At 39.5% G+C, this 23,691-nt stretch overlaps 1 long non-coding RNA gene across 2 annotated transcripts; it reads left to right on the forward strand.

The window, feature by feature from the left end:
- The first annotated feature begins 4,324 nt into the window (after nucleotides 1-4,324).
- LOC144290624 (uncharacterized) lies at nucleotides 4,325-14,876 on the forward strand. Of its 2 annotated transcripts, none has more exons than XR_013358217.1 (3): nucleotides 4,325-4,472; nucleotides 11,874-12,108; nucleotides 14,027-14,876. It is a non-coding gene; the product is annotated as an uncharacterized LOC144290624 (long non-coding RNA). The 2 variants fall into 2 exon arrangements; XR_013358216.1 differs by having other exon boundaries at nucleotides 14,058-14,876.
- Nucleotides 14,877-23,691: the final 8,815 nt, after the last annotated feature.

The following is a 23,691-nucleotide window of genomic DNA, read 5'->3' on the forward strand; positions in this document are numbered from 1 at the left end:
CTACCTAGATGTATGTGCCTGTGTGTTTAATGTATTAATTTATAGTCGGAAGCCAGAGACTGTGTCTTCAATTATACAATAATTTGTCCCTAGAAGAAAAACTGATACATACTCATCCCTGCCCATGGAAGAACAGCATCTGCAATGCAACGGTTTCATATGTAATTTAAGCCACTTGTGTAACAAATAAATAAAATATTTTAAAACTAACCAGGAGCAATTCATGTTTCATGATAGTGTTAAAAACTAGCATCTGTGACTTATGTGCCTCATTTCAAAAGACTAGATCCATGAAAATTACAACCACTGGTCTGTCAAACAGAAGGTATAAAATAAGACCTCAGGGCACCTGGCTGATGTCGTTGGTTAAGTGTTGGACTCTTGGTTTCCACTTAGGCGGTGATCTCAAGGTTGTGAGATCAAGTCCCGTGTTGGGCTCTGTGCTCAGTATGGAGTCTGCTTAAAATTCTCTCTCCCTCTGCCCCTCCCCCCTCATTCTCTCTCCCTCTCTCTCTTTCTCTCTCCTTCTCTCTCTCTCTCTTTCTTTCTGTCAAATAAATAAATAAATCTTTAAAAGATAAAATAAAATAAGATTTCTGAGCAACATAGACTTGCTTACAATACAGTAATCGAGGATAGCATAAAACTTCTTTTAATATACTCTAATTACAACAATATCACCTAAATACAGACTGAAAGAAAAATGTAAATTGAAATTCATTTAAACATTCAGTATGCCAAGACTATAGGGAATATGTTCCTCCTTGTTCTGATAACAAATACTAACACTTATTAAATATTTACCATGTGCCTGATGCTGGGCTTCAGCCATTACATATATGAAAACCTTAATCCTATGGGCATAACTTTTAACCAAATATATGGCAGAGCTAACATTTGAACAAAAAACAAAAATTGAAAGGCTACCTTATTGGCTGGCAATGTAAGCACAGCCTCTCTTGTACAGAAATAATTTGTTTTCAGTGGTTGATCAGGATTTTACATTTTGCCTTATGCCAAATTAGTTTTTCATTTTGATCAATCCAATTCCATTAACACTGAATATTATAATTAGTCTACTAATGTATCTTCCATGTTTTGTTTATTGTGATAATGATAGAGGCAGGGCAAGATGGCAGAAGAGTAGGATCCCCAAGTCACCTGTCCCCACCAAATTACCTAGATAACTTTCAAATCATCCTGAAAACCTACGAATTCGGCCTGTGATTATTGTGATAATGACAGAGTTGAATAAATAAAAATGCTTTTTAAAAACAGGACTTCTGATGCCATCAATATTTTTTTTTTACTGTGTAATTTTGACTGCATTACACACATGTAACTAATGATGGTTGTTACTTCACTCATTGCTTCATGCGTTAAACATGTATTTAATAAGCCAGAAATATATGCCAGGAATTATGTTAGCTACAGGGGACAAAATGATGAGCAAAAGGATGCATTCCCTTTTTAAATAGAGCTGCTGTCCTCGAGTGGAGTTGGCAAACTTTTTTAGTAAAGGGCAAGTATTTTTCAGTTTTACGGGCTGTCCCCTCATTGGTCCAGTTACTTACCTCTGCTGCTATTGTGTGAAAGCAGCCATGCATGACAGTCAAATGAATAAGCACCTCTGTGTTCCAGTACAACTTTGTTTATGAAAACAGGCAGTGGGCTGGATTTGGCCCTTGAGCTGTGGTTTTCCGAGCCCTGATCTAGAGGGGAAGGTAAATATTTATCAAATAATCAAACAGATTATTTGTAATACTAAGTTCGTAAGTTGTAAAATAGCTCTTTGGTTAAGGGCCATGGATAAGAACTCCATTTGACTATATGCATGAACAACAAACCAGTTCCATATGGAAAAACGGGGTGAAAAGCCTTTTCTGGGAGAAGGACAACTGAACTGATGTTAGAAGGATGGAGTGGGGGATGCCTGGGCGGCTCAGCGGTTGATTGCCTGCCTTTGGCTCAGGGCATAATCCTATGGTTCTGGGATCGAGTCCCGCATTGAACTCCTTGCAGGGAGCCTGCTTCTCCCTTTGCCTATGTCTCTGCCTCTCTCTGTGTTTCTTATGAATAAATAAATAGAATCTAAAAAAAAAAAAAAAAAGGAAGGATGGAATGGAAGTTTGTCCAACAAAAGAGGCAGCTGAGGGAAGAGCATTCCAAACAGAGGGAAAAGCATGTGCCAAGGTCCTTGTAGTGCAAAGGTATTTTAGCTTTTGGAAGTGAAGGGAAGCTGCAGTGACTAGAACAAGTTGAATGTGTTTCATATCCATGAAATACAGATCTGTAGGCAAGGCTGTTCATGTGACTGGCTGTCGAATGATCCAAACCAGGGAGCTTTGCAAGTTCCCCCCAAATAGCCAACTCTGAGCTTCCACCTGTAGCTCCGGAATGGGAGCCCAAACCTGTGGTCCTTGTCCCCAAACCAAGGTAAAGCTTTGTGCTTCTGTGGTATGTCTCCTAAGAATGTAACCTTGGCTTCACTGACCCAATGGTTGGGAGCACAGTGAGGGTGGGCAGAGGGCTAGAGGCAGTCTGTGAGAAAGGAGAGATGTTGGGAGAGCCAGAGTCCTAAACATTCAGTATGCCAAGACTAAAACTTAGCCAGAGTCTCAGCTCCTGGTGATGTTATCTCCAAGGAATTGTGAATATTCACTATGTAAGCAAAGTTAGAGACCATCTAGTTCCCCGACTTTCATGTGGCATTTTGAGGAGCTCGAGAGCTCTGCAGAGGTACTTTGGAGGTCTTGCATAGGTGAGGAGAACACAGTGGGCTGCCACAGTGGGCCAACAGGCTTTGAACCAATCTGCTTCACTGTGATCTATGAAAAAGCACTTGAATCCTGGATAAGATTCCACCTTAATAAAGATGTCTGAAAGGAGAAAAAAAAAAATCTCTTGCACCATTGGCTTTTCTTGGGCAGGGAACCTGAAGCCCTGCAAGATTGGGTAATTTGCACATCAAGAGCTGACCCTTGATCTGCTCTTTCCCCATTTCTGTGTGACTTCAGGCTAGCCATCAACCTGGTTAACACTAGTCCAAGCATCAATTTCCTTATCTGAAAATGACTGCTCTAAGACTTGCAGCCATGGGGCAGAGGGCAGGAAAATGCTATCAGGTTGCAGGAGGCTAGCACGGAAGCAAAATGGACAGAAAAGGAATGTGACCGGGATTTAGGTGCCTGCAGGGCTTGGGTGCTGCACCAAATCCTAGGGCAGGTGCGATATGCAGGACCAAAGATGCTCGGAGACTCAGAAGCCTGCATAGGAAATCAGAGAGGAAGTATAGCCCAAGATGAGAGATAATAGGGAAATGAGCAGAATAAGCCCCCCCCCCCCCCCCTCCGGGAAACTGAACAGAGATTGTGGAAGATTTTGTCTGGCACCCTTTGGCTGCTACAGCCACTATTGGAAAAGTTTGAGGCTCCACAGACAGGTGCTGCATTGTGCACTCTGAGCCTGTCCTGTGAAAATGACATGGGTTCACCCTCCCTTCCTCTTCCCAGGGCTGTGATCCCATCCAAGGAGCCAGCTGGATGCAGGAAGTAACTCTGTGAACTCTGAACTGCAAACTGTAATTGGGAACTGGAAATGGGAATGCCCTGGTGTGCCACATTCAACTATTGTTTCAAGTGTGGGTCTAGGTTTCAATGTTCAAATGGAAAAAATTGCACCAGTTTGAAGTGGGATGGACTCTACTGAAATCTATAGGGTTCTCTTCTTATCTGTCTCCTCACTGTCTTGGTTTCTTGCCATCCACATTATTAGTGGCATTCTCATCGTGGCTCTGCTCATGCTTCCTTTGGATTTAATACATTGCTTCCAAATTCATGCCTTTTGCTGCAAAGATTTGCAGTCTTTCCTCTACTTAACGCCAGCATCAGGCCAATGCTGGTGCATAAAAGGCTGAGTTCTCATTCCTGAGGTTGGGCTCAGCTGTGCTAAACCTGGTTTGTTTCAATTTGGAAATGTACTAAATCTAACTAAAGTTCCCTCTGTCCTCTTCCTTTGACCTCTATTGGCGAATGTCCCATTGAACAAACAGCAAACAGCTCTGATTTTTTCCAAACCCTTCTAGCCAGAAACGGCCTTAGAGCAGTGACCGCCAAAGCACACAGGTGGCCCAGTGATTTTAGCCTCTTGGCACATTAAATTTATACAGCCTGATTCTCCATTTCTTCAACCAAGCATATGGGAGACAGACAGAAGATGCCCTAATAGCCTCTGTCATTAAAATCTGGCTTTGTGAAATCACAAAGCCCCTTGTCTCTGTTTCAGGACCGTATTCTGCATTTCAGTTGTGCTATTGGCAGCCAGACAGAGTCATGTCCCTGCAGCTGGTGCTCAAATGTGTAGCGCTCCTCTCCCTTGGTCCGGGTATTGGACTGGATTGTCATGATAAAGAACATCTGCTATTTGGATTCCCACAAGGCAATTTCATAAAATATCTGCTTGTCAAATTTTATGTGAGTTGATTATACATTTATCCATTAATCCTCCACTGTCCTAAAGAAAGAAAAAAAGGGGGGGGGGTAAAATATAAAATAAACCTATTCAATTGAGTTTTAAAATAATCATCTATGTGGGTGTCCTTATTACATTTAGGAGACTAATTTCAAATATTAAAGCTTTAATGTAAGGAGAATAAAGACCTAGCCTAGAGAAAGAGCAAACAAGAGGTATACTCTAGAAGAATTCTTAAACTGCTGCTGATGGTAGGGGGAATCAAGAGCTTGTTTTTGAGATTTATTTGTAAAGAGAGAGACTTCTAATGGCTGCAGACGCGTGTATTCCAGAGACCAGAGAATGGATTTATTTATTAATTGTGTAATAATCGGTCATTTTCTATCGACATCAAACAGGAACATGATGGCTGAGCATTCATATTCTGTCCCAGGAAAGGTTTCAGTATGTGGCGTTTGGATGCAACAAGGGGTTATGCTGTAGAGAGGGAAATCACAAGGGGCCTGTTAATTCTTCCTAGGCAAGATGCAACATGAAGCAGAGCCAAGAGCCCCGATTTAACAACAACAACAAAAAAGACATTTCAAAAGTAGATAAGGTGTACCACGTACTTTGCATACATTTTCAAAGCCCTGTAACATATGGTCATCCTCTTTACTAGATCCTTTACTACTAAGGATCAGTGTCATGTTGGGGTCAACTTTTACTAGCTCACCCTTGATTTTGAATTTTCAGGTATGTTGCAAACCAGTTGTTAAACACAGAGATTATTTTTTATTTTTTATTTTATTTTTTTTAGAGATTATTTTTTAAAGAGAGAATATAAGATTACCATTAAATGTGATAATAAAAAAGCGATAGTCAAAATTCATAAATTTCTATTTTATAACATTTTACTAATATTTCTTCTCTTCAGATTATCTATAGCTATTGTAACTGTGTGCTATAAAGACTATAGATTGGCGTGATAAGGTGCAGCTCTTTCCACCTCTGCATTCAGTGCAGTCATCTTGTTGCTTAAGATAGACCACCATGGAAATATTTACACTGCAAAAGATCACAAATGCTCCCAAGACAGTGTAACTTACTCTTTTGTTGCTTGTGTAGACCTAAGAAATTTATGGAGACCGTATTAATGATTTAAAAGAATATTGTAGCCACAGCCATCAGATTATAAATAGTACACAAATTAGGAAACTATTGTTTCAGTATTCAAAAGCTATCACTATCTGCTTCTGCAAAGTCACTTGCAGTGTCAGGTCACTGAAGTTTTGGCATATGTTTTTGTTTTATTTTCCTTGTTTCTTACTTGAAAGTATAAACTTGTTAAGGGCTAACATTCATTTTGGAGCTATGCTCCTTAGTCAACTGCAACCATAGATTGGCTAAGGGTATAGGAATTGGGCAAAAAATCAATGGAAGTACTCTGCAGTAAGTGATTGTCTATAGGGAATTTGTAAAAGGAGTACTGTGTGTTTACTATTTTTACAGAATGTGTGTTACACCTCTTTTATATCAGTAAAATTTTTTTAATAAACTTGTGTACGTTTCTGCGTACATTTTTTTATTTTTTATTTTTTTATTTTTTTATTATTTTATTTTATTTTTATTTTTTATTTTTAATAAATTTATTTTTTATTGGTGTTCATATTACCAACATAAAGAATAACACCCATGGCTCATCCCGTCAAGTGCCCCCCTCAGTGCCCGTCACCCATTCACCCCCACCCCCCGTACATATATTTTTAAACACTTACCAGCACACAGTGAGTTAGCGAGACTAACCCAGAGACTAGACTAAATCTTACCCAAGATCACACCGTGAGCCAGTGTTACAAGACAAAAGGTGGAGATAAAGACCAGCACTGTCAGAGGAGCTTCTGATCTCATTCTCACTGGCTCTTTGATGCCTTTCTTTTGAGATCTCACTTTTATTTTCTATGCAATCTCCCGACTTTTTTCCTGGTAGTTATTGGGAAGGATTGGTCTCATAAAACACATTCCTAACTAGTACTGAAACTCCTTCATTAGATTCTGTAATGAAATATGGACAAAACTAGCCAAATCAAGTGTATATGGTCTTTTGTCATTTATTTCCCTATGACCCATCATTACCAATCCTCAGCTACTTTTTCTTTTCTATGAAGTTTAACAAAAACATAGACACAGATTTTAAATAAATCATCCTCTTGCTTTTTTTAAAAGAACGTCTCTTCCAAACTAAACACGTTCTTTCAGCAATTACCTACTGTAGGAGTTAGTAATTAGAACAGGTACACAATCATTGTTATTTATAGTATCTTCTTATTGTATAACAGCAATAAAAATATTGAAAAAGCTTATATTTTTACAGAACTTTAAGCTTTAGAAAGTACTTTACTGCAACTGTGGGTTTTTTTTTTTGGTTTGTTGTTTTTTATTTTTTTGGTCCTCCTAATACTGGTGAAATATATAGGATCAATCTCATTTAACCTAAGAGGAAATTGAGGCTTGGACAGATTGACTGATATCTCTATAGTTATGGCCTGACTACATTATGTCTCAGGTCTTATTTTCCATTGTCACAGCACCACGCAGCCTGTGCAGGAAATGTGAACAAAATCCCTCAGGTTTATTGAGCAAAGCGAGGCAATAAAGAAAGATTATGGGGTCCAAATAAATCGAGCAGCAAAAAGCCCATCAGTTCCTCACTACAGAAACAGAAGCACTAGAAAAGGAGGAAAAAAAAAAAAAAAAGCACTGGAGCTAAAATTTGAGCCATCCAAATGATTTTTTTTCTCAAAGAAATCAAGATTTCAGCTTACTATGGAAAATCCTATCAATTCTTAAAAAAAAAAAAAAAAAAAAAAAAAAGAAAATCCTATCAATTCTTGCCATAAATTCACATCACAAATGAGCTGATTCTTCCCTGGTAAAATCAGCAGAGTGAAAAATCATTGAAGAGGTAGCACGCAGCAAGTAGCTTGGGCCAGACATGTTCCCAGATGTTTTAAGTCTGTCACTCATTAATTCTCAAAACAGCCCTTTGAGGTAGTCACTGTGATCATTCCAGTTTACAGATGGGAAAGATGAAGCTTAGAGATATTAAATAATTATCTAAAGTCACTTGAGGGATCCCTGGGTGGTGCAGTGGTTTGGCGCCTGCCTTTGGCCCAGGACGCGATCCTGGAGACCCGGGATCGAATCCCACATCGGGCTCCCGGTGCATGGAGCCTGCCTCTCCCTCTGCCTATGTTTCTGCCTCTCTCTCTCTCTCTCTCTCTCTGTGACTATCATAAATAAGTAAAATTAAAAAAAAATAAAGTCACTTGAGTAGGGGCACCTGGGTGGCTCAGTGGTTGAGCATCTGCCTTTGGCTCAGGGCGTGATCCCCCTCGGGGAGCCTGCTTCTCTTTCTGCGTGTGTCTCTGCCTCTCTCTGTGTGTTATTTGTGAATAAATAAATAAAATCTTTTTAAAAAGTCACTTGGAGAAAATGAGTGAAAATATCAGTGAGGGTGACAAAACATGAGAGACACCTAACTCTGGGAAATGAACAAGGGGTAGTGGAAGGGGAAGTGGGTAGGGGGTTGGGGTGACTGGGTGATGGGCACTGAGGGGAGCACTTGGTGGGATGAGCACTGGGTGTTATGCTATATGTTGACAAATTGAACTCCAATAAAAATTTAAAAAAAATAAAAATAAAAATAAAAAATAAATAAAAAATACAGTTTGGATGTTAAAAAGAAAAATTTTTTTAAAGTCACTTGGGTAGCAAATCTTGAAACTTACATTTAAACTCAGGTTTGTCTAGCTCTGGAACCTGAACTCTTGAACTCCCTAGGCTACTCTTGGAAGACAGTGAATTACTCATTGCTGATCCATCTTGAGGCATTTTAGAGCTTCTTCTGATAAGAAGGTCTGTTGGACCATGGACCTGTTGGACCATTGACAGGAAATGATATAACCCCAGGGACAGTGTCAGATCCAGTGTGAGCCCTGAGACATGAGTGTGGAGCTTGGGGCTGGACCATGTCAGCCTAAGAAAGGACCCTCAGATCTACGATGGACTGGCTATATATCCCTGGGCCAGTGGTATCTGCTCTGAGCCCTAGCCTCTTCATGATGATGCGTGCACTTTCGAGGGGTTTCACTGAGGTAAAGTGAGTTAAACTGTCCAACACTGGAATGCTTGAGATGCTCCATAAATCCTACTGCATCCTTGCAAATTTGGTCTTGTGTCACAGGATGCTCACACTGCAAATATTTAGCAGAAAGATTCTAGGTGCAAGCTGGACTCCGACTGGGATACATCTCTGATGGTTGATGGAGAACGTCACAGAAAGGGAGAGGACAGATCTCTACTGTGTTCCATATTTCAAACCTTGAAAGCATGGGGGGCGGCACTGGATGGCGTGTATGTGTGATCATTCAGAGGTAAAACTATATATTTATCCTCATGTTTCCCTCTGAGACATCTATGATCTGATGCTCCATGGAGCCTCCCATGACTGCGGTTTCAGAAGCTTATTAAAACTAAACATTTTTCACAGTAATTTCTTCTTTCCCATGGTAAAGATTTTTGTCTACTTCATTGCTTCAAAATTAAAATTAATCCCTTCTAGTGGGAAGGAGAAATCAATATGAATGTGAATTAATGGGCTGAAATTTAGATCACCTGGGTTATTGCTTCATTTTCTTATCTGGTTTATCAACCTTCAGCCTCACCCACCCAGATTCATTCTTCACGGGGTTTTTCTAAAGCTCAAATATCATCCTGCCCCCTCACAGCTACTATTCTTGCATTGGCAGTTGCTACCTTCAAGGGAAACACCTAACCACATTGTTTTTGAAGCTTTAGTACCCAATCAAATCTCCAGGCTTGCCTTCTGCCACTTTAATTTCACCTGTGATGCTCTACTTGCATTGAATTATTTGCAGCTTTGCCAATTCATGTCTTTGCATATGCTATTTCCCCCTTCCCCACTTAATTCATCAAGCCAGATTGAGTGTCACTTCCTTCACAAACCCAAGCTGAGCAGTTGTTGTGTTTGATGTTGTTTTGTTCAGCACATCACAGCTCTGATCAGAATTGTGGGTGACTTATTGCTCTCTTTCAAATGTCAAGGAGCTCCTGAACAGGAGGAACTGTGCCTTTGTCTATAACCTCAGCATATTCCAGGGCTTTGTATATAGGAAGGACTTTGTAACTCTTAATTAAATGAATGCATCTTAGATATTGATATATACTCAGATTTGGAAATACCTATAGTCATAACTATGCTTCTACCAACCTCTGCAGTTTTAAAATAATGATCTACAAGTAGCACCATAAAATCGGAAAATACAGGTTTTAGTATCAGCTCTGCAACCTAGAGGCTCTGAGAATTTGGGCAAATCAATGGACTTTGTTGACTATTTATCTGTAAAATGGATTACCATTTTCATTGTATGTATCCATAGTGTGCATGATGATTAGATGTAATTGCATGGTGAATCTGGCCATACCCCAGTCAAATCCTCCTTTTGGAGTAAAGAAACGGTTTTTCCAAGTGACAAGAGAAAGCCCTTAGCCATCTGCTCCTACAAGGAGCACTTTCAAGGCCACTCTCTTTTTCCAGAAAGGCTCTAATCCAATGACTGATCATTGTGAGGGCACAAACACCTGGTCCCATGAACAGACTTGGGACACTCTGAGGAGCATACCATCTCTAGAATTTCCCATTGGTCTGAGTTCTTCATTAAGACCATCTCCACTTCTCCCTCTCTGAATTCTGCTGATTTTCAGCCCCTCCTGGGAGTGGTAATCTCAGGTACAGTCCCAAATATACCTCCTACATTTAATCTACTATTTTTGTCTCTGCTGCCCAGGCACACTGACCTGAGACAAGTAGCCTTATAAAAATATAGGGATATTCATATGTGGCATTTAAGAAACAAAACAGATGAAAATAGGGGAAGGGAAGGAAAAATAAAATAAGGAGAAAATAGAGAGGGAAACAAACCATAAGAGACACTGAACTCTAAGAAACAAATTGAGGGTTGATGAAGGGGAGGTGGATGGGGGATGGGGTACCTAAGTGATGGGCATTAAGGAAGGCACTTGAAGTAATGAGCACTGGGTGTTATGGGCAACTGATGAATCACTAGATTCTACCCCTGAAACTAATAATATATACTATATGCTAATTACGTTGAATTTAAATAAAGAATTTAAAATAAATAAATAAAAATACAAGGATTCCAAAGTGCTATTCACATTTATCTCATCTAATCATTATATAAATTATTAATAACCAAACATTCCTTTTCAAGCACTTACATTGATCCCCTAATACTTTTATTGATGACAGTGATCAAGAAACAAACAACAATAAAATCCAGCATGACACAGAGTATTAAAGGAAACACAGGTGAGGAATCAAGAATCTGAGGTTCAAGTTCTTGCTTTCCAATCCTAGGCATAGTAACCTTGAACAGGCCCCATCCTCACTCTATGCCTTGTTATAAAATAAGGGATATTTTCTTCTCAAGTTATTGTCAGCTCTAATGTGTTGGTGGATCTAGCTTTGAAGAAGTGAATTTAGCTTCTTTAAAGAAGGCCACTGCTTTGACTTGAAAGTAATTCCTCAATGAAGGTGCCTAATCTAGAGGTGAGTGGGGCTGAGTCCACCCTAGGGAACCTAGCTAAAGATGTTTCTGTGCAGAGGAAGGGGCTTCTCTGGCAATTAGTCTACCCAGAGAGGCATCTTTTGGCAAAATTCGGTTTCATCCATGACTTAAAATTCAGTAAAAAAAGTAACATCTTGGGATGCCTGGGTGGCTTCGTGGTTGAGTGTCTGCCTTTGGCTCAGGGCGTGATCCCAGTTCAGGCACTGAGTCCCACATCTGGCTTCCTGTGAGAAGCCTGCTTCTCCCTCTGCCTATGTCTCTGCCTCTCTCTGTGTCTCTCATGAATAATTAAATAAAATCTTCTTTTTTAAAAGGCAATATCTTGGAAGTTATTTCCAATGATTATACCAAAAATTCTTTTGGTTAAAAAAAAAAAAAAAGAACAAAGCAATTTGTCTTGAAAAGAGGTCATGGACACACACTACTAGTGCCATGGGATATAGATATAGACATAAGGTTTACCATGGAAAAATGTAGAGATAGAGAGTCAATAAAGCACATACAATTCCCCAAGCTCCCCTTAACCCTTAGAAATCTCCTCCTAGGCTAGGCATAGTTAGAATAAAACAGTGTTTCAGCCAGTGTTCTAGTAGAAAGGGCCACCTCCAACCCCTCAGTGCTCTGTATATCTGTAGGGTCAGGTATGTGGAAAACATTTACCTAGATGAATATGTAACAACAGAAAAATAATCTTGTTAGAAAGAGAGACCATCTGAGGCCCAGCAGCTATTAACAACCTTCCTTTTCTTTCAGCTAACTCAGGCCTACTGAACTGACTTTCTGCAAGATACCAAAAAGGGACAGAAATGAAGACCGTCTGTCCTTGCCTCTCCTCACAAGTCAAAAAAATTCTCAAAACACTAATCAAATCACCAGTCTTTCTAAATTATGTGATCTTCATGAAGGTTTCTTTTGATGACACCAAGCATTGACCATCTCAGATTTATAAATGTGTTACCTCTTTCAATCCTTCCAAGCATCCTACAAGGTAGGAGCTGTCAGGGAAATGGGAAACAAGAACACAAAAGCACTAATTCAAAAAGATACCTATACCCCTATAGCCATTGCAGCAGTATTTACAATAGCCGAGATATAGAAGCTGCCCAAGTATCCACTGAAGAATGAGTAGATAAATATATGTATATAATATATGTATAAGGTGTATATAGACATATACATTGATAGATACAATGGACTGTTATTCAGCCATAAAAAAATAAATGAAATCTTAGCATTTGCAACAAAATGATGAAACCTAGAGGGTATTATGCTGAGCAAAATAAGTCCGGCAGAGAAAAGCAGACTGTATGATTTTACTCATAGGTGGAATCTCAAAAACAAAACAAATGAACAAACAAAACAAAATAGAAATAGATTCATAAATACAGAGACCAAACTGGTGGTTGCCATAAGGAAGGAAAGAAGGGAGATGGGCAAAATGGGTAAAGCAGATTAAGAGGTACAAACTTCCAGTTATAAAGTAAATAAGTCACGGGCATAGAAAGTATAGCACAGGGAATATAGTGAATAATGATATTTTAATGACTTTGTATGGTGACAGAAGGTAGCTAGAACTTACCATGGTGAAGATTTCATAACACATATAAATTTTGAAATGCTATGTTGTACATCTGAAACTAACAGAATATTGTATGTCAACTATACTTCAGTAAAAAAAGACTTATATGGCCATTGGTAAAACAAATCTTAAGCAAACAAAAAATGGCCAATAAAATCGTTCCTTCTTTCTTCCAAAAGAAAAAATACAGAAAAGAAACAAAATACAACTAAGATTTAATTAGAGGTTAAGGATCTTTTCCAAAGCCTCACAGCTGGTGAGCTGGCAATTGCTGCCAAGCAGAAACCATGGCTTTAACTACTCTGTTCCATGAGTTACATCAGAAATAAATTACAGTTACTTATTATGTCGAGTATATCACTTATATTATATCATTATGTCATTATAATGATATATATCAGTAATAGTAGAGTGTCAGTATGGTACATTATAATACTTTATCAGACAAAAGTCGATTATGCTTGAGATAATGCTGCACTAATTAACTGATTTAAAACATTTTTTTTAAAAATCTGCATCATCAAACTAGTGGTGTTTAAACCTTAATGTGCCTGGGAACCCCATGAAAATGCAAGTTACAGGGTCCTAGAGTCAAGGAGGTTTCAAAAAGACCTAGAAATATGCATTTCTGTAAGATTCTCAAGTGGTTCTTGGCTTATTCTATCCTATGGGGATGGATCTCAATCCACACTTTGAGAGAGCCCTGGTCTAGCTTCTAGGTATAATATTTACAATACACAGTCACTTAGGTGCAATCCTTGCTGTCATCCTATTAAAAACAAAATTGAACATTTGTTACATAACCATGATTATCGCCTTGTCTCTATGACAATTTTAGATTTAATCCACATTATTTGTATTCACAACAACTTCAATATCTATAAGTAACAGATGATTACATACACTCAACATAATGATACAGGTAAATAGTAAAGCATCTGTTATGTGCAAGTCATTTTCATGTACTAGATCTAATCCTTGCATCAACCCTATGGTTACTATAAATTAGGGAACTGAGGTTCCAACAGGTTCAGGTCCCACATATATGAGCTATAGCTCATATATACCCAACCTGAGATTTAGATATTAATTTAGCTAATCTAAAGCCAATATTATTTCCACTGAGTCACGCCTTGTCCCTGGCACAGTGCTCAGACTTGTTGAGTTGCTCCATGACTTTTTTTTTTTTTTTGAGTTGTTCCATGACTTCTAATAGATAACTCAAGTCCAATGTCCTTAAAGATAGAATCTGAAGGTAAAAATATTGGGATCATCTTATATTAAGTGCCCATCCAAGCAAACACACATTCAGCTCCTCTTCGTTTAGAAACAGGAAATTCTCCATTTCCTTTGTGTAGAAGAAAGTAGCTGAGCAATTGTGTGACCATCTCCGACCATCTCAAACTACATCCCCGACTGCCACCACCACCACGATACAGGAAAAGAGAAAGAAAAAGAAGAAAGAGGGGAAGCAGAAGGAAAAGGAGGAAGAGAACTGTAAGGTGTTCAGATTAGTGAATCAAACTGTGCCTTCAGGATCTAGCACCTAAATGTCTAGCACTTTTTAAAATGTCTTTAAAAATTTTTTAACAACCAGTGGGTAGGAATGTGCTCTGTTTAGCTAAGCATATCTTATAAAATATCTAGTGTAGGCACAACCTCAGTCTCCTTGCCTCCTGGTCATTTTTCCTTTCCATTCTCGCGGGGGTGGTTTTCTGAGAATTGCTAATTTATTGAGGATGCTCAAGAGGACAGGATCTATGCCAATGACTAACACTTTTTCAAACACAGTCAAGGGTGGATGAGAAGGCTTCTTCGGTTGTATCCCATTTCCTACAACCTCCTACTCTCTGCAACCTCTTTGTAAAAGCAGGCTTAATGCTCTGGGAGAGACAGTCCTTGTCGGAGGGCTGGGACCGGCACCAGAAAAGCTGCTTCACCCGTCTCTGACTCAGATACTTCCTGCCCAGGCTGGAATCAGACGTTGCCAAGACAGCTGTGAAAAAAAATAAAGAAAAACCCAACTTTTCAAAAGTAAACTTCTACTATTTAAATGAGAGTTAATCAAGTAGTTGAGTTTGGACAAAGATTGAAGTTCCTGTGTAGTAAAAGCAACTTGATTGCTCAATACCTCCAGCAAGTTTGGTTCCCAGTGCCAGAGCCCCTGGAGGCGAAAACCACTGCTCTGGCTGGGGTGGGTCTGCAGAATGGGCTCTGCCTTAATTACATCCGGACCTGTGCAGATTTTTCTAGGGGTTCACTTGGCTGACAACACCAAAGCATCCAGGATAAGGTTGGGGGAGGGGGGGAGGAATCTAAAAGGCATTTTGTTTCCTTTCATAATTTTAAACCAGTAAAGAGCCAATGTTGACAGTGTTTATTATTTGTGCTGATGATAGAGGCACTGCATGACTATAATAGAAAAGTGGAAAATTTAATAAAGCCTTAATGGAAAACACCATCCAGAGTCTTACATCCAGAAATAACTATGATAAAAAAATTAATGTACTTTAATCCAGATGAGGAAACATACTATTGTTCCCTATTTTGTATGTCTATGTATATACAGGTAGACATGTATTATTTGTGTACAACATAAGTGACCTTATACCATTATTCAATTCATTCATTCAATTCATTCAATTCATTCAATAATACCAATTATTCAATTCATTATTTTCCACTTTATATTAGGTTATTAATTTTGTATCAAAAATTACCTCTTAAAGTTCCGATTTCCTTGATTTTCTGTCAAGTTATTTCCCTATATAATAATAATTTTTTTAAAGATTTTATTTATTTATTCGTGAGAGACACAGAGAGAGATTGAGGCAGAGACACAGGCAGAGGGAGAAGCAGCCTCCATGCAGGGAGCCTGACGTGGGACTCGATCCCGGATCTCCAGGATCACACCCTGGGCTGAGGGTGGTGCTAAACCGCTGAGCCACCTGGGCTGCCCCATAATAATAATTTTTACCGAGTTTTTACAATCTGTGTTTGTGATTAATTGAATATGGCAAGTATTAATTTACACATGGAGGAATTGAGACACAAAGAGGTGAGATGACTTGCCTAATGTCACATGGCTAGGAAAGCAGAGTGTGCTCCATTCTGCTAGATCTTGTGCTAATTATTAGGGAAATACAAAGTTCAAGGGAGACACAGCTCTGACTCATTTCTTTATTAATGGACTATGTGCTGAGTGCCAAATGTTGGAACTGTTCAAGATGCTATAGATATAACAGAACAAAATGGAAGAGATCCCTGTCTCATGGGGTTTATGTGCTCATTGGGAACACAGAAAATAAAAGCTAAACAAGTGAAAATATAGTAGTCCTCCATTATCCACAGGGAATACATCCCAAGACCCCCATTGACGACTGAAATCACAGGTAGTAGCAAACCCTGTATATACTATGTGGGTTCCTATACAAACATACCTAGGATAAAATTTAATATACAAATTAGGCACAGTAAGAGATTAACAGCAATAACTAAGAATAAAATAGAGTAACAATACCTATATACTATAATAAAGTTATGATAGTGTGGTCTCTCTCAAAATATTTTATTATACTGTATTCACTCCTCTTATGATGACATGAGATAATTAAATGGCTCTGTGGGGAGATGAAGGGAGGAGAGTGACACAGGTGCGATGCTGTGTTAGGGTAGTTAGGCTACTAGTGACCTGCTGACATGACAGTATGTTAGAAGGAGGATCGCCTGTTTCCAGGACCACAGCTGACCATGGGTAACTGAAACTGTGGAAAGCAAAACCACAGATAAAGAGGGATTACTGTGCACTGTGATGTCAGGTATTTGGCAGGCGCTATGGAGAAACAGTGGGGGGTAAGGAAGTGCTTGAACATGAGTGGCATTTGTTTTTTTGTTTTTTTTTTTTTTTTAAGATTTTATTTATTTGAGAGAGAGGGAAAAAGAGAAGCAGATTCTCTGCTGAGCAGGAAGCCCCATGAAGGACCCGGAGATCATGACCAGAGCCGAGGGGAGACACTTAACTGACTGAGTCACCCAGGTGCCCCATCATGAGTGGCATTTGAACAGACACCTGGAAGAAGTGAGAGAGCAAAGCATGCAAATATCTGGAGAAGAGTATCATGTAGTTTGTTGCAATCTAGAGAGGGATACAGATGCAAACATATGTAAATCGTGCATATGGGAGAAAGGGTAAGAGCAAAAACATGGAGGCAAGAAAATGTCTGTGAAAGGGCCTAGGAAGAGCAAGCCATCAAGTGGGGCAGGAGAGAAGGCTGAGAGTGCAGGTGTGGTGGAGGAAACATGGCTAGAAAGTCAGTGGGATTCACATTATGATGAACTCAAATATCAGAGACTAGCCTTCATCCAATAGGAAGCTGGTCTACAGTCTCTTCCATCTCTACAATTCTTTTTTTTTTATATTTTATTCATTCATTCCTTCCTTCCTTCATTCATTCATTCATTCATTCATTCATGATAGACACAGAGAGAGAGGCAGAGACATAGGCAGAGGGAGAAGCAGGCTCCCGCAAGGAGCCTGATGCTGGACTTGATCTCAGGACTCTGGGATCATGACCTCAGCCAAAGTCAGATGCTCAACCACTGAGCCACCCAGGTGCCCCATCTCTAGAATTCTGTAATCAACTTGTTCTCAAAGTATTTTACTGATCCCAGTTAGAAAATTCACAAATGAAATCCTAATCATCTTGATTATCAGGAATCCATAAACTGAAAGAAGACTTTGCTGGTCAACATCTCAAAGAAACACAAAGTAATCAAAGTCTTCTCCTAGATGTTAAAGGAGCCACAGTAGTGGCTCAGTGTCCCTCATGCCTCTTGCTTCACAAATCCCTAGGGGTCACGCAGCTCCTCCTTCACACTTGCCTCTTGCCCACACCTCTTTTCATGTCTGATCTCTATTTAAAGTGACTGCGTTCTTACCCTGGGCATTCCCCACCTTGGAAAGCATCACCCTTTTTTGGCTATGTACTTCTCAAAAGGAGCTATTCTTGTCAAAAAGATTTTTGTTTTCTTCTCCTGAGAGAGGAAAATGATTATCTGCCTGTTTTGCACTAAGATGGTAAATATAATTTCTCAATAACCACTTTCCTTCTCACTTTATTTTTTTTAAAGATTTTTATTTATTTATTCATGAGAGAGAGAGAGAGAGGCAGAGACACAGGCAGAGGGAGAAGCAGGATCCATGCAGGGAGCCCGACATGGAACTCGATCCTGGGGTCCCAAGGATCAGGCCCTGGGCCAAAGGCGGGACTAAACCGCTGAGCCACCCAGGCTGCCCTCCCTATCACTTCAAGCTGAAATGGAGAGAATCAGAGGACTCCATGTTTGTTGTACCATGCTCCTGGGTACCTGGCCATCAAGGTAAATGTGCATTCTCTCTTTGCTTTATTCTAGAAGGGCTGCTGAAACTGTACCTTATGTCTCCAGCTCCTGATGGAAGACTCTGAAATATTATCCCCAATAATTCCATCTCAATTTATGGCCAGATTCATCACACTGTTGCACTCAAAAGAAATGAAGATAATTATTATTTTAAAAAAATGCCTATGGGATGCCTGGCTGGTTCAGGCAGTGGAGTGAGGCTATGACTTTTATCTCAAGGAGTTGTGGGTTTGGTGCCACATTGGGTGTAGAGATGACTTTTAAAAAATCCTATTGGGGCATGTGGGTGCCTCAGTCAATTAAGCCTCTGACTCTTGATTTTGGCTCAGGTCATGGTCCCAGGGTTAAGTCCTGAGTTGGGCCATGTGCTTAGCAAGGAGTCTGCTTAAGATTCTCTCCCTTTCCCTCTGTCCCTACCACCAGCTTGCATGCATACTCTCTCAAATTAATTAATGAATTAATGAATTAAAATAAAACATATATACATAAATATGTAAATAGAATGCACTAGAGTTCTGTGCATAGCAGAGAATGGACAATTGTATTACCCAACACATGGAGCAAAATTCTCATTAAACTGTGCCTTTCACAACATACAGCAGCTCCCACAGTCTCTCTTTTTCTCTCTGACCATTATTACCTTGTTCCTTCTTTTCCTCCTGCTAAGCACAGCTCTGATTATGTTCTACTCTTTCCAAAATCCAGTGTCCCTAAAAGGCTTCCTTGAAGTTCAAAGGTCACTGGGGAGGCATCTTGCAAGAGGCAACATCCCACTGAATTCCATCGAAGAAATAAATGTCTTCTGCACAACCAGCAGGGTAACATTAGGGTCGACATTTTGAAAAACAAGCAAACAAAAATGCAAAACTTGCAGTTCTATGTAATCATGATTAATGAAATTGAATAAATGTGAAGTGAAAAATCATGTTTTAAACTCAAATTTTTTTAAAGCAGAATACAACATGCAGAATTCCAACATGTAGGGGAAATGATAAAATGTGCAATGGTCATTCTCCCATTCAGGAAAAAAGAAAAATCAACCCTCCCCTGGAGGTCTAACAACTGGCTTGTATCCCAAATCCCCTCAATTGCCTTGGGTTCCAGCCACAGTTCCTGGGGCTTCTACCTCATTATTCTTCTATCTCCTCAATGAAACTTCTCTTGCTTCCAAACCTCCAAGAATTTAATTGGGTTTTTTACGATTATAAAAGAAATAAAGGCTCATTGTGAAAAAGCTGAAGATACATAAAACTCTAAAGAAGTAATAAAAGTTCTGTCACCACCAAGAAGACAACTGTTAATATTTTGGTATACTCCTTTCAAGACCAGCTGTGTGTGTGTGTGTGTGTGTGTGTGTGTGTGTGTAAATGTAGACATACTTTTTTTGTTCAGTTAAGCATCTTTCCATGTTAATAATACATCTCTACATGATCATATTTATTTTTAAAATTTTATATATTAGAATTTCATTAAAAGCTAAAAATTTTTACATATTGTCATACATGAGATAATCCAAAGACATGAAAATTAAAAAAAAAACAGTAATCTCCTCTCTTTTTTTTAAGATTTTATTTATTTATTAATGAGAGACACAGACACACAGAGAGAGAGAGAGAGAGAAAGAGAGAGAGAGAGAGAGAGAGAGAGAGAGGCAGAGACACAGGCAGAGGGAGAAGCAGGCTCCAGGCAGGGATCCCGATGTGGGACTCAATCCCAAGTCTCCAGGATCACACCCTGGGCTGAAGGCGGCGCTAAACCGCTGAGCCCCCTGGGCTGCCCATCTCCTCTACTCTCTTGTCTGAGTCAAGCAAGAGTACCTTGTTGCTCTGACTTCCAAAGATCTCATGCAGGCCTCAGAAAACATGGAGTTATAGGGATGCCAGATGCTTCCAGCACAGCTAGTTACCACTCCAGCCCCTCCACCCCCTCCCACCCCACCTCTATTCCCACCCCCACTCACAACTGCCCCAGAGGAAGGTAAGGTGATGCTCCCAATGTCTGCTGGGAAGCTGCTGGGGCTTCTGGGCCTGGAGTTGGCAGGGGAGGGGTTCAGCAGCACCCAGTCCCTGGTACGTTCTGTCCTTAAATCTATACCTGGTACATGGTAACAACTAGCATCTATTACTGGCAAAGCATGGTTCAAAGCCGCATGCAGGTGTTACCACACTGAATCCCTGCAACAAGTCTATAAAAGCAGTACTGTTACTTCGTTGTACAGGTGGGGAAATTTAGTCAAAGAGTCATGAGGTAACTCATCCAGAGTCACTCCTGATAGAGGAGCAGGATCTAGGGGGAGACTCTCCAATTTCTGAGCCACTGCTCTTATCTATTCCCAGGCCACTCAGTAAATACTTGTGAATGCATAAATAAACAAATGGGACTTGAATGGCCAAGTACGGTATGAAAAGGTGCTTCTCTCACACTTGGAGAAACGCAAATCCAAACCAGGGATAGATAATATTTTAATTAACAAGATCTTACTAACTAAGGACATTTTTTTTTTTTAAGATTTTATTTATTTATACACAGAGAGGAGAGAGAGAGGCAGAGACACAGGCAGAGGGAGAAGCAGGCTCCATGCAGGGAGCCCGACGTGGGACTCCATCCTAGCTAGGTCTTCAGGATCAGGCCCTGGGCTGAAGGGGGCGCTAACCTGCTGAGCCACCCAGGCTGCCCTAACCAAGGACATCTGATGCTATTGGAAGTATAGATTGTCAGGTACTGGGGATAAAAATATAATTTGCCACTATTATTTTTGTTTGTTTGTTTTAGATTTTATTTAATTATTTGACAGAGAGAGAGAGAGGAGAGCACAAGCAGAGGGAGCAGCAGGCAAAGGGAGAGAGAGAAGCTCCCCACTGAGCAGGGAGCGCACTGCAGGGCTTGATCCTAGGACCCTGGGATCATAACCAGAGCTGAAGACAGACACTCCACCCACTGAGCCACCCAGGTGCCCCACCACCATCCTTTTTTGATATGTAATCTCTATGAAATTAAAAATATATACATGTCAAAAGATACAACGTACAGTGTCCAAAATCAAGGTCCCAACTAAGAAAAAAGGTTTGCCACAGTTATAATCTAAACTTCATTAATTTGTGATATTTCTGAAAGCAGGTGTGTAATGTGTTTGGGTGTTGTTCTTCACTGGCTGGGAGCTTGCTGAAGGGAGAAGGAAGATTCCTCTGATTTGCTCATTGCTATTCTCCTAAATTTGCTACATATGTTTTAATGTTTATGTAATCATGTATATTTACAACTTCCTTTGTGGGTCCTGGTTTCCTGTCTTCCTTAACAAAGTCTTTCTTACCCAATCTTTATCCATATTACTTAAACTCGCCTCTCCTAGAATTTCGCTCAGACCTTCACTCTCGGACTGGAATCTACACCATTTGCTCTTCAAATGTCAGGACTTTGAACCATGCCCACCAGCTAGCTCTCCTGGGTCTCTAACCCACAGACAGCAGGTCTTGAGACGAAATTTCCTGTTGGTTTCTGTTTCTCTGAGAACCCTAAGACAGTAAATTTCCAAGTTTCCAGGAATATATCAGGGCTTTTCAGAGTCCCCTATGGACATGTATTCCATTCCCCATTATTTCCTTTTAAGTTTTTGATCAGACTCTTGTTAGTTTTAACCAGCAGCTCTACTCAGGCAGACCCAGTGGACAAGTGTCACTGCTTGTTTTCAACCAAAGAACCGCAAATAGGGTTCGTCACCTGGAGCAGCTGAGTTGAGTCAATTAAAGATAAGTTCTACAAATGAAACTTTTTAACAGGCTGCTCAACCAGTCAAATAGTGGTGATCATCTAGGATGCCTGTGTGGCTCAGCGGTTGAGCATCTGCCTTTGGATCAGGTTGTGATTTCGGGGTCCTGGGATGGAGTTCCACACTGGGCTCCCCACAGAGAGCCTGCTTCTCCCTCTACCTATGTCTCTGCCTCTCTCTCTCTGCATCTCTCATGAATAAATAAACAAAATCTTAAGAAAAAAATAGTGGTGATCATCTGGGTATGGGGTATTTGGGGTATTCCCAACAAATCCAGCCCTTTCAGTGGCTTCTAGGTGTTGGTTTTCAAATCTACCATGAGGCTGGGGAGACAGAGATGGGATTTAGGTCAAGCAGTAATGCCACAAAGTTCGTTATTCTTAGGAAATATAGCCATTATTCTTGAAAAACTGTTTTTCAGATCATAGCAAGCCTTTAATTTCCAGAATTCTGAAAAAGGTGACTTTGACCTTTTTTGAAAGTATCTTCCATACTTTTATGGAGGAGATGATTTTCAGGATACTTACTCTGCCATTCTAGTAGTAGAAACTCAATATTTATAAAAAAAAAAAAAGACTTGTTTAAATACAATTTAGTTGTGCTCCAAATATTTTAGTGTAGCATGCTTTTCTGTTTGTTACTCTAAAGAATTTGCTTATTTCCATTTCATTATTTGAACCAGAGTGAGATTTTGGGAAATGTTTTAGAATTTCTATGTATATACTCTCTTGGTCTCTTTATTTGAGTTTTTTTGTATTAAGGAAAATCTGTGACCTTGTCAGCTTTTACTTTTGTGTGTTTGTTAAGGTTTCCTTTGCAGAGATTTCCAGGAATAACTTTTGTAGATGTCTCTGGAACAATTGTATATTTTGGTTTATAAATACAATGCCATTGTACTAGTCAAAGACTATATGTTATTAACTATATAACCTATAAACTTCTCATTTATTTCATATTATAAAATTTTATTTATCTTTTAGGAGATTGCTATTTAAATTTTAAAAAAGATTTTATTTATTTCTTTTAGAGAAAGGGAGAACAAACTAGGGAGAGAGGCAGAGAGAGAGAGAGAGAGAGAGAGAGAAGCAGACTCCCCACTGAGCCAGGATCCCAACGTGGGACTGGATCCCAAGACCCTGGGACCATGACCAGAGCTGCAGGCAGACACTTAAGGGACTGAGCCACTCAAGCTCCCGAGACCTTTTCTCTCATAAGATATTTTCCATTTTTGTGCTTCCTACCTTTGAAAATTCTACATCTAACGTACATCTAAAATACTATGGCCATTCTTGCTTTTCTCAATTGTATGGCCAGGTACATCTTTGCCAACCTTTTATTTCCAATCTTTATTTTGTTCATGCTTTTCTCTTGCCATTGTTTTAATCTATTTTGCTGATAGACTTGCAGTTTTTCAGTTCTCTTGTTTTCAACAATATCATCAGAGATACGTGTCCAGTAAAAACAACAAAACTTTAGGTACCCATGAGGCACCAAAAAAAAAAAAAAAATCAAGTCCTATATTTGTTATCTCAAGATTTTTATATAAATTAAACTATCCTGCTAATTTAAGATAATCTTAATTAGAATTGGATTGCAAATCCAAGAAGTTAGTGGCCTCCAGAAGAATAGGGCATCTGAAAAGCCTTATATAAATGGACAAAAGATATTATAAATCACAGTTTCTTTCTCGGTTTGGTTGGTTTATTTAAGGGCTGAAAAGTAATTTATCAGAAACGCTATGTATGGCCTAAGGCTCATTATCTTACTCTGATTATTTCATAAGAAAAGGTGACAATACATGGGAATTGCAGGCACCAGTATCTGCT

The sequence above is a fragment of the Canis aureus genome, chromosome 2 (assembly GCF_053574225.1).
Source record: "Canis aureus isolate CA01 chromosome 2, VMU_Caureus_v.1.0, whole genome shotgun sequence".
Taxonomy (NCBI): Eukaryota; Metazoa; Chordata; class Mammalia; order Carnivora; family Canidae; genus Canis; species Canis aureus.